Here is a 6,838-nt window from a genome sequence, read left to right on the forward strand (position 1 = left end):
TACCTTGGGGACAGATGTTGGCGGCAAGTATCTGGAGAGATTGTTATACCTTACCCACCACCCATAGATATGACAGCCTCTGATATTCTTCTTGTTGTTCTTTCACACTATAGAGCAAACCCAAATGAGTGGCCAGACGCATCAACTTTCATTTTTACGGGCGACTATGACTTATATTGGAAGAGGGTTGGTCGAGGTCTCTTGCTAGGTGCGTTATACGGGTACCAATTTTGAAGGGTTACTACGGAGCATTGAGGCCCGACATTCATTTCTGGGAGGAGTGGAGTTGCCACGATCCACGGCCCGGGGGTGTTTCATGATATTCAGATGCAGCAAAGAACTCCACAAATATTTGATGATGATGACCTTTGGCACTGGAGCATGATTACTTCTCAGGGGCAAGATATGAGAATACCTATTCCACCAGTAGATGCCGTAGTGGTAGCAGATTTGTCAGTACAATTTGAGCAGTTAGCCGAGGTTAGTATGATTTGAATTTATTCATGATTTGTTATTATTAGTATTCACTATAACCCCTAACATGCATTTGTTTTGTTAAACAGGATGAAGTAAGGTCGGAGCTCCTTAACTACAGCTCTCTCAGTTATGCCATGCGTGAGTCCTTCATGGAGTCCTCTCGTCGCAGTTTTGAGTAATTACAAGAAGAGCGAAATCGAACTTTGAAGCTTCAGAGACGTGTGCAAGAGTTGGAGAATGCTGGAAGTGGAGTACCTCAAGCTCAACCTCAACCAGAGAGGCGACAACGACGTAGGGGGGAGATCTCTTCGACCAAGCCTTCTCGTAGGGGGAGGAGGTCTCAGTAGATATTTTTTTGTAGTTTGTAATAACTGTGCGCCATTACTTGTCTTATGGCTTTTGGGATTGTTGTTTGTAATGAATTTTTGATTAGCAGGTTTTTCTTTGATGAGTTTTGGATACGAATATGTCATTAAACAAATGAGGTTATGTCCAATTTTTTTTAGAAATTATAAGTTAGTTTTTTTATCGAATTTCTGTGTTAGACTTGGGTGTTGTTCATGATTGTTGTTTGTCTTATTTATTATTTTCAAAGTATATTAGCAGGTTTTGGATATGAATATGTCAATAAAACAAATGAGGTTATGGCAAAAAAAAATTAAAAATTTATAAGTTCGTATGTTTCCAAAAATTTCACATTCGTTTCACTCATTTCTTGTCTTTGTTGAAACAGAAAATTTTGATGGAATATCACTCATTTTTGCAGGTGGTTTGGTTCTGACAGAAATAGTGTATGGGGATACTGAGACGGAATGTAACATCCCGTCTGGTTTTTTTAGACCGAGACGGAATGTAACATCCCATCTGGTTTTTAAGTCCTTCTTACTGCATCTTTTACTATTCCAAACATTGGAATTATGGATGGGGATGGTGGCCCATTGGAATTATTGAGGGTACATTTGGATAGACATTTGGATACAATGTGTTGTCACTTGGAGAGTGAACAAAAATCAGATAAAATGTGTTGTCAATTGGTAAGTAGACCAAAATCGAAGTATCACATGTGACCTTACCTTTCATATTTCGTTTTACTCTTCTTTCTTTTAGATCAAACAAAAAAACAACCATCTTCTTCCCCACAACCAAGCTAAAAATAGGAAAAATGTCTAGAGAAGAAAGAATTGCATATAACCAAAGATTATGGGGAGGATCTAGTAGTAATAGTTCGATCTTTCTAGTTTCAGTTTCATTCGATGTCGTCGGTACTTGAAGATGACTACATGGAAAAGAGTAAAGAGATGAGCATAATGATATGATGAGGCGAAGGAGGAGGAGGAGGTTGCAGTTATTATCCACTGCTGGGGCATTAATGACTCAAGCAGCCATTGAAATTGAAGATGTGGATACAGACAAACGCGGTGGATCTGTGAAGAGCAGAGAGTACACGTTTAGAGATGGTGGTGATTTCAGTAAACAAAAGATAATGAAGGATTACTTCACAACACCTTGTAGGTGGCCTCCTCATAAGTTTAGACGAAGGTACAGGATGACAAGAGAGCTTTTTATGTATTTGTTGCATATTGTTGCATCATTTGACGATTACTTTAACGACAAGGTGGATGGATTGGGTCGGCAAGCAATTTCTGGGTTACAGAAGGGACTAACTGCAGTTGCACAATTAGCAACTGGTTGTTCTTCTGATTCAACGGATGAGTATTTACAAATTGGAGATTCCACAGCAAATGTATCTATGAAGCGTTGGTGCAAGGCAATTATCACGGCGTTTGAGGAAGAGTACTTGAGGCGACTAACCGAGGCGCATTAATCGCTAGGATATTAGCTGAAAATGCGGCAAGGGGTTTTCCAGGAATGCTTGGATCAATCGACTGTATGCACTGGGTGTGGAAGAATTGTCTAAGTGGATGGGCTGGAACACATGTAGGGTACAAGAAGGAACCAACTTTGATACTTGAAGCCGTTGCAGACAAACATTGTTGGATCTGGCATTGCTTCTTCGGCTTACCAGGTTCGCATAATGACATTAACGTGCTTCATCGTTCTCATGTTTTTGAATCATTAGAGTAAGGTGAGGTTCCTGCTGTTGCATTTAATGTGAATGGTAATGACTATGATATGGGATATTATCTTGCTGATGGTATCTACCCAAAATGGGGCACATTTGTTCAAGCCATTCGTTATCCAAGAAATAAGCATGAAAAGATCTTTACTTAACGTCAAGAAGCTGCAAGAAAGGATGTTGAAAGGACGTTTGGAGTTTTGCAGGCACGATGGCATATTGTGAAGGCTTATGCGCGTTGTCATAGTGTTGTTGTTCTTGGAGACATAATGAAGGCATGCATTATAATGCATAATATGATTGTTGAGAATGAACGTGAAAGTGGAGTTTGGAATTGGAAAGGTCAGAGGAAAGAAACGATACTTGCGCTCTTTCAGGAAGATGATGGTTTTCATTTTGTCTATCAGATGATTGAAGCAAGAAATAAGATCAGAAATGAAGTTACACATACTAATCTTTAAAAGGACTTAGTTGAACATGTTTTTAATTGGACTGGTATTGAAGAAACAACAGATCTAGTACCAATTTATGATCCAAATTGGTCGGATCCAGATGAGGGAGAAGGAGGCGAAAATTAAAATGGAAATGAAAGTGTATTTCCTAACGTGAACTATTAAGTTCTAACGTATTTCCTATGTATTTCCTAATGTATTTCCTATGTAATTCCTATAAGTTCTTATGTGTTAATGAGTTGTGTTTTAATGAACTAAATGCACTATGTATTTTAATTTTATTGGTAATTGTATTTCTATGAAAATAATTATATTGGACAGAACATACATAGTGCATTAATTAAAAAAAACAGTTAGATAAAAATACATAGTTCATTAATTAAAAATACAATGAAATTAAAATACATAGTGAATTAATTAAAAAGACAGTGAAATTAAAATACATAGTGCATTAATTAAAATACATAGTGCTTTAATTAAAATAAAATACTAGATATTACATAAGCTTAGTTAGAGCTAGAACCACCTCTAGCCCTTGCCCATTCAGCACGTATTTCAGCTTGTTGTTGCTCGATTATAAAAGCGGTATCGGGATGGAGGACACTTGTATCGGTCGCTAAAATCTTAGCTTCATATTGCATCTTTTGAAGCCGATTTTTTTCTGCTTGAATCCGATTTTTTTCTTCTCTTGCCATCACAGTTCTTTGACCATATGCAAGTTCCCTTTCCCTAAGTTCTAAGCATTTTTGTGTTTCATTTGCATCCTGTGAAAATGTATTCTCTAAATGTGTAAAATAACCCTCCAACATACCAACTGATTTTTCTTGGTTCCTTTTAGACTTGGCTTTCTTCAATCCAAGAGGACGCTCCATTTCTTTTGGACGCTTTATTTCTTGAGAACCCTTCAATTCAACTCCACCAACACTTAGTGAATTAGAAGTTGAATCTTCACCATCATTTTTGCGACATTTTCCCTTTGTGGGGCGACCTTGCCTCAAAAACGTTACTCCACTTTGGATTATCCTTGAGTATAACGTAACAATGATCAAGTGAAAAAGCCAATTTTTCTTGTAGTTGGTATGTCATCCTTGCCTCGGACAACTAAAAAAGAAAATGGTGGTAATTAGACTAAAATAATCACTAGGACTAAGATAATTAAACTAAAATAATAATTAGACTAAGATAATAATTAGACTAAGACTAAAATGGAAATAATAAATACACTAAGATAATTAGACTAAGACGGAAATAATTAGACTAAGACTAAGATAATCAATAAATTCCAAATTGACAACGTTGTAATTACCCGGCTTTTATATTGTTGTACCACTTGCATGTCGAGCTTCTACCGCATTCACAATTGCAACAAACTTGTTCATCATTTTTGAAATATATTTCCACCTACCGCTAATTGAATCGGGAGACCTATCCGACCCACGTGCTTGATTGAACTCGTTTGTTACACAATTCCAAAATCCTTTTGCATTTTGGAAAGCACCAACAATGGAGTCTTCACTAATTTTTATCCAAGCAAGACATATAGCTTGATCATCGGACATGCTAAAGTGAGTTCTCGCTTTTGCTTGAGTGCTACCACTTGCTTGAGATGCTTGAGTTGATGCCATTTGATATTTGGTTTTTTTTAAGAATTGATTTTAAAGAAGAAAAAATATGATATATGATTGTTGGAAGTGTGAGTTGAAATGAAACAAATGTTGTATATAAACCAAAGTTTTTTATTTTGACCATTCTGACTTTTTGACCGTTGGTAAACTAGCCGTTAGGACTCCGGACGGGATATTGGATTCCGTCTGGTGTGTTTTGTAATCTGATAAATATATAAAAAGAATAGTCCTACCTACGAAATGAACGATGAACTTCAAAACGTAAGTAAACTAAAACTTATAACGAGTCTATATTTATCAAGTTTTTCTACTCTCAATTCTATCGAGATAGAGTGGAGTAACAAATTCGTTCCACTCCTAGTGCTTTAGCATGGATGTTTTCTAATCTAATTAGTCGGTCTTAAGTCTAATGAGAGCTTTACGAAGGTGTGTTATTGTCATAGCCTGATTTTCTAAACAATTAAAAATAATGAATATTTGAAATATAAATATCTCAAACATCATTATGTTCAATTGTCTAAAAACCCAGGCTATGACGGGGTGATACAACACATGTCAAAACCTAAAACCCACATCATAAAGAATCTACTTAACAACAAAAATCTCCAAATTCCTCAACTATCACTTTATTCAGAACTTTCTTCCATCCAAAAATCATCAATATAACATTCTAAGAATAATTGTCCTCAACATCGTATTCTCATGTCATATGAAAAGAAAACTACGTTATTACATACTTCCAAAAGATTAGACCTAATAAAAATAAACTCCCGGTCTGCTCCAAGTCAAATCTCTTTCAAACGCCGCGGTTCCACTGCCTTCCACCTATGTTCCCAAGAACACACCCACGTTGCCAAAACAAAGCAAACATGGGTCAGCAAATTGAATTTGCTGGTATGAGTAGACTAAACACATATAAACATTCAAAACTTTTCTTATCCCACTAACACTTTAACTCTATCATAACCTAATCATTCACAGCTTGGAAGACAGGTAGTTCCGTCATCTCAACCGGCATAGTTCTTCCCAAGCAAAACTTATCTTATCTTAACTCATTATAATACCTCGTTTTAATATCTAAATACTGGAATTAAAACGTACCGATATCCACTGCTGTTTAAGGGTAGGACCGCGTCCCTGCACAAAAATGTTATTAAGTCCTACCCTCCTGCAAAAGAAAGTTAGAACTTGCATATAACATATGTAGATATCCTATGTATTCAAAAGTAACCCAAACACTGCGATAATCAAAGAATACAACTAACCCGCAAGGCTTAATACCTTAGTTCCTCTAGAGGGCAAATCCAAACAATCACGGGCATTCATGGCACATTCAATGAATACCCGGGTCATTCATGACACATTCAATGAATACCCATATATAACGCTAACGGGCCATTTATGACACATTAAATAAATGCCCACCTAACATATGACATCAACAGTCATAAAACTCAATATCCAAAATTTTAGACGTGGAGAGTTCTAAAAGAGTGAGGTAAATTGTTTTACGCATTATTGAAATTTATTGTATTTATTATTTCAGAGAACGACGAAATATCTTGATTCACGTATTTTAGGTTTACGCGTTATTAATTTCATGAATGTCTAAGTGTCAACGTTGTATATCATAAAATACTGCACAATCACATATTAGTTAATACACGTACACACGTATATATAGAAAGGTCTTAGCCTAAAGCTAAGCACGTTAATAGTCCTAAACTTATCCTATTAGACTGAATCATAATTTTAGGAAAAGTCAAATTTTCGGGTCAACTGGTCAAAGTCAACTCTGGTCAAAGTCAAAGTCAAAGTCAACTTTGGTCAAAGTCAGAGTCCACTCTGGTCAACAGTCAAAGTCAGAGTCCACAAACTCTTCTAACTCAAAAGCCCAAAGTCTAAAGCCCATAGGCTAACTTAAGCCCAAAACTAAAATCCAAAAGTAAAAAGATAAAAGCCCATCCCGATTTGGCCCAAGCCCAAATCGAAGGCAATATATTCATCTCCTTCCTCACCAAAACTTCCACCAGCCGACCACCACAACCCACCAACCCATCTCCAATTTAAATCCCACGGTTGGATTCGTCACAAAAACCCAATCCACCGATACCCTCAAATCTCAATTCCATTATCTTTGCGAAAAATCGTTTCTACGCCATTAATGGCTTCTCTTGAGCTTCAACAATGCCCCCAACCCCTATGAA

The 6,838-nt window shown here is 36.7% G+C and overlaps 1 long non-coding RNA gene across 1 annotated transcript; it reads left to right on the forward strand.

The window, feature by feature from the left end:
• Window positions 1-346: 346 nt before the first annotated feature.
• LOC147516002 (uncharacterized) lies at window positions 347-1,005 on the forward strand. Its single transcript, XR_015213564.1, has 2 exons — window positions 347-480; window positions 564-1,005. It is a non-coding gene; the product is annotated as an uncharacterized LOC147516002 (long non-coding RNA).
• Window positions 1,006-6,838: the final 5,833 nt, after the last annotated feature.

This window comes from Coptis chinensis, chromosome 2 (genome assembly GCF_015680905.1).
Source record: "Coptis chinensis isolate HL-2020 chromosome 2, ASM1568090v1, whole genome shotgun sequence".
NCBI classification, from domain to species: domain Eukaryota; kingdom Viridiplantae; phylum Streptophyta; class Magnoliopsida; order Ranunculales; family Ranunculaceae; genus Coptis; species Coptis chinensis.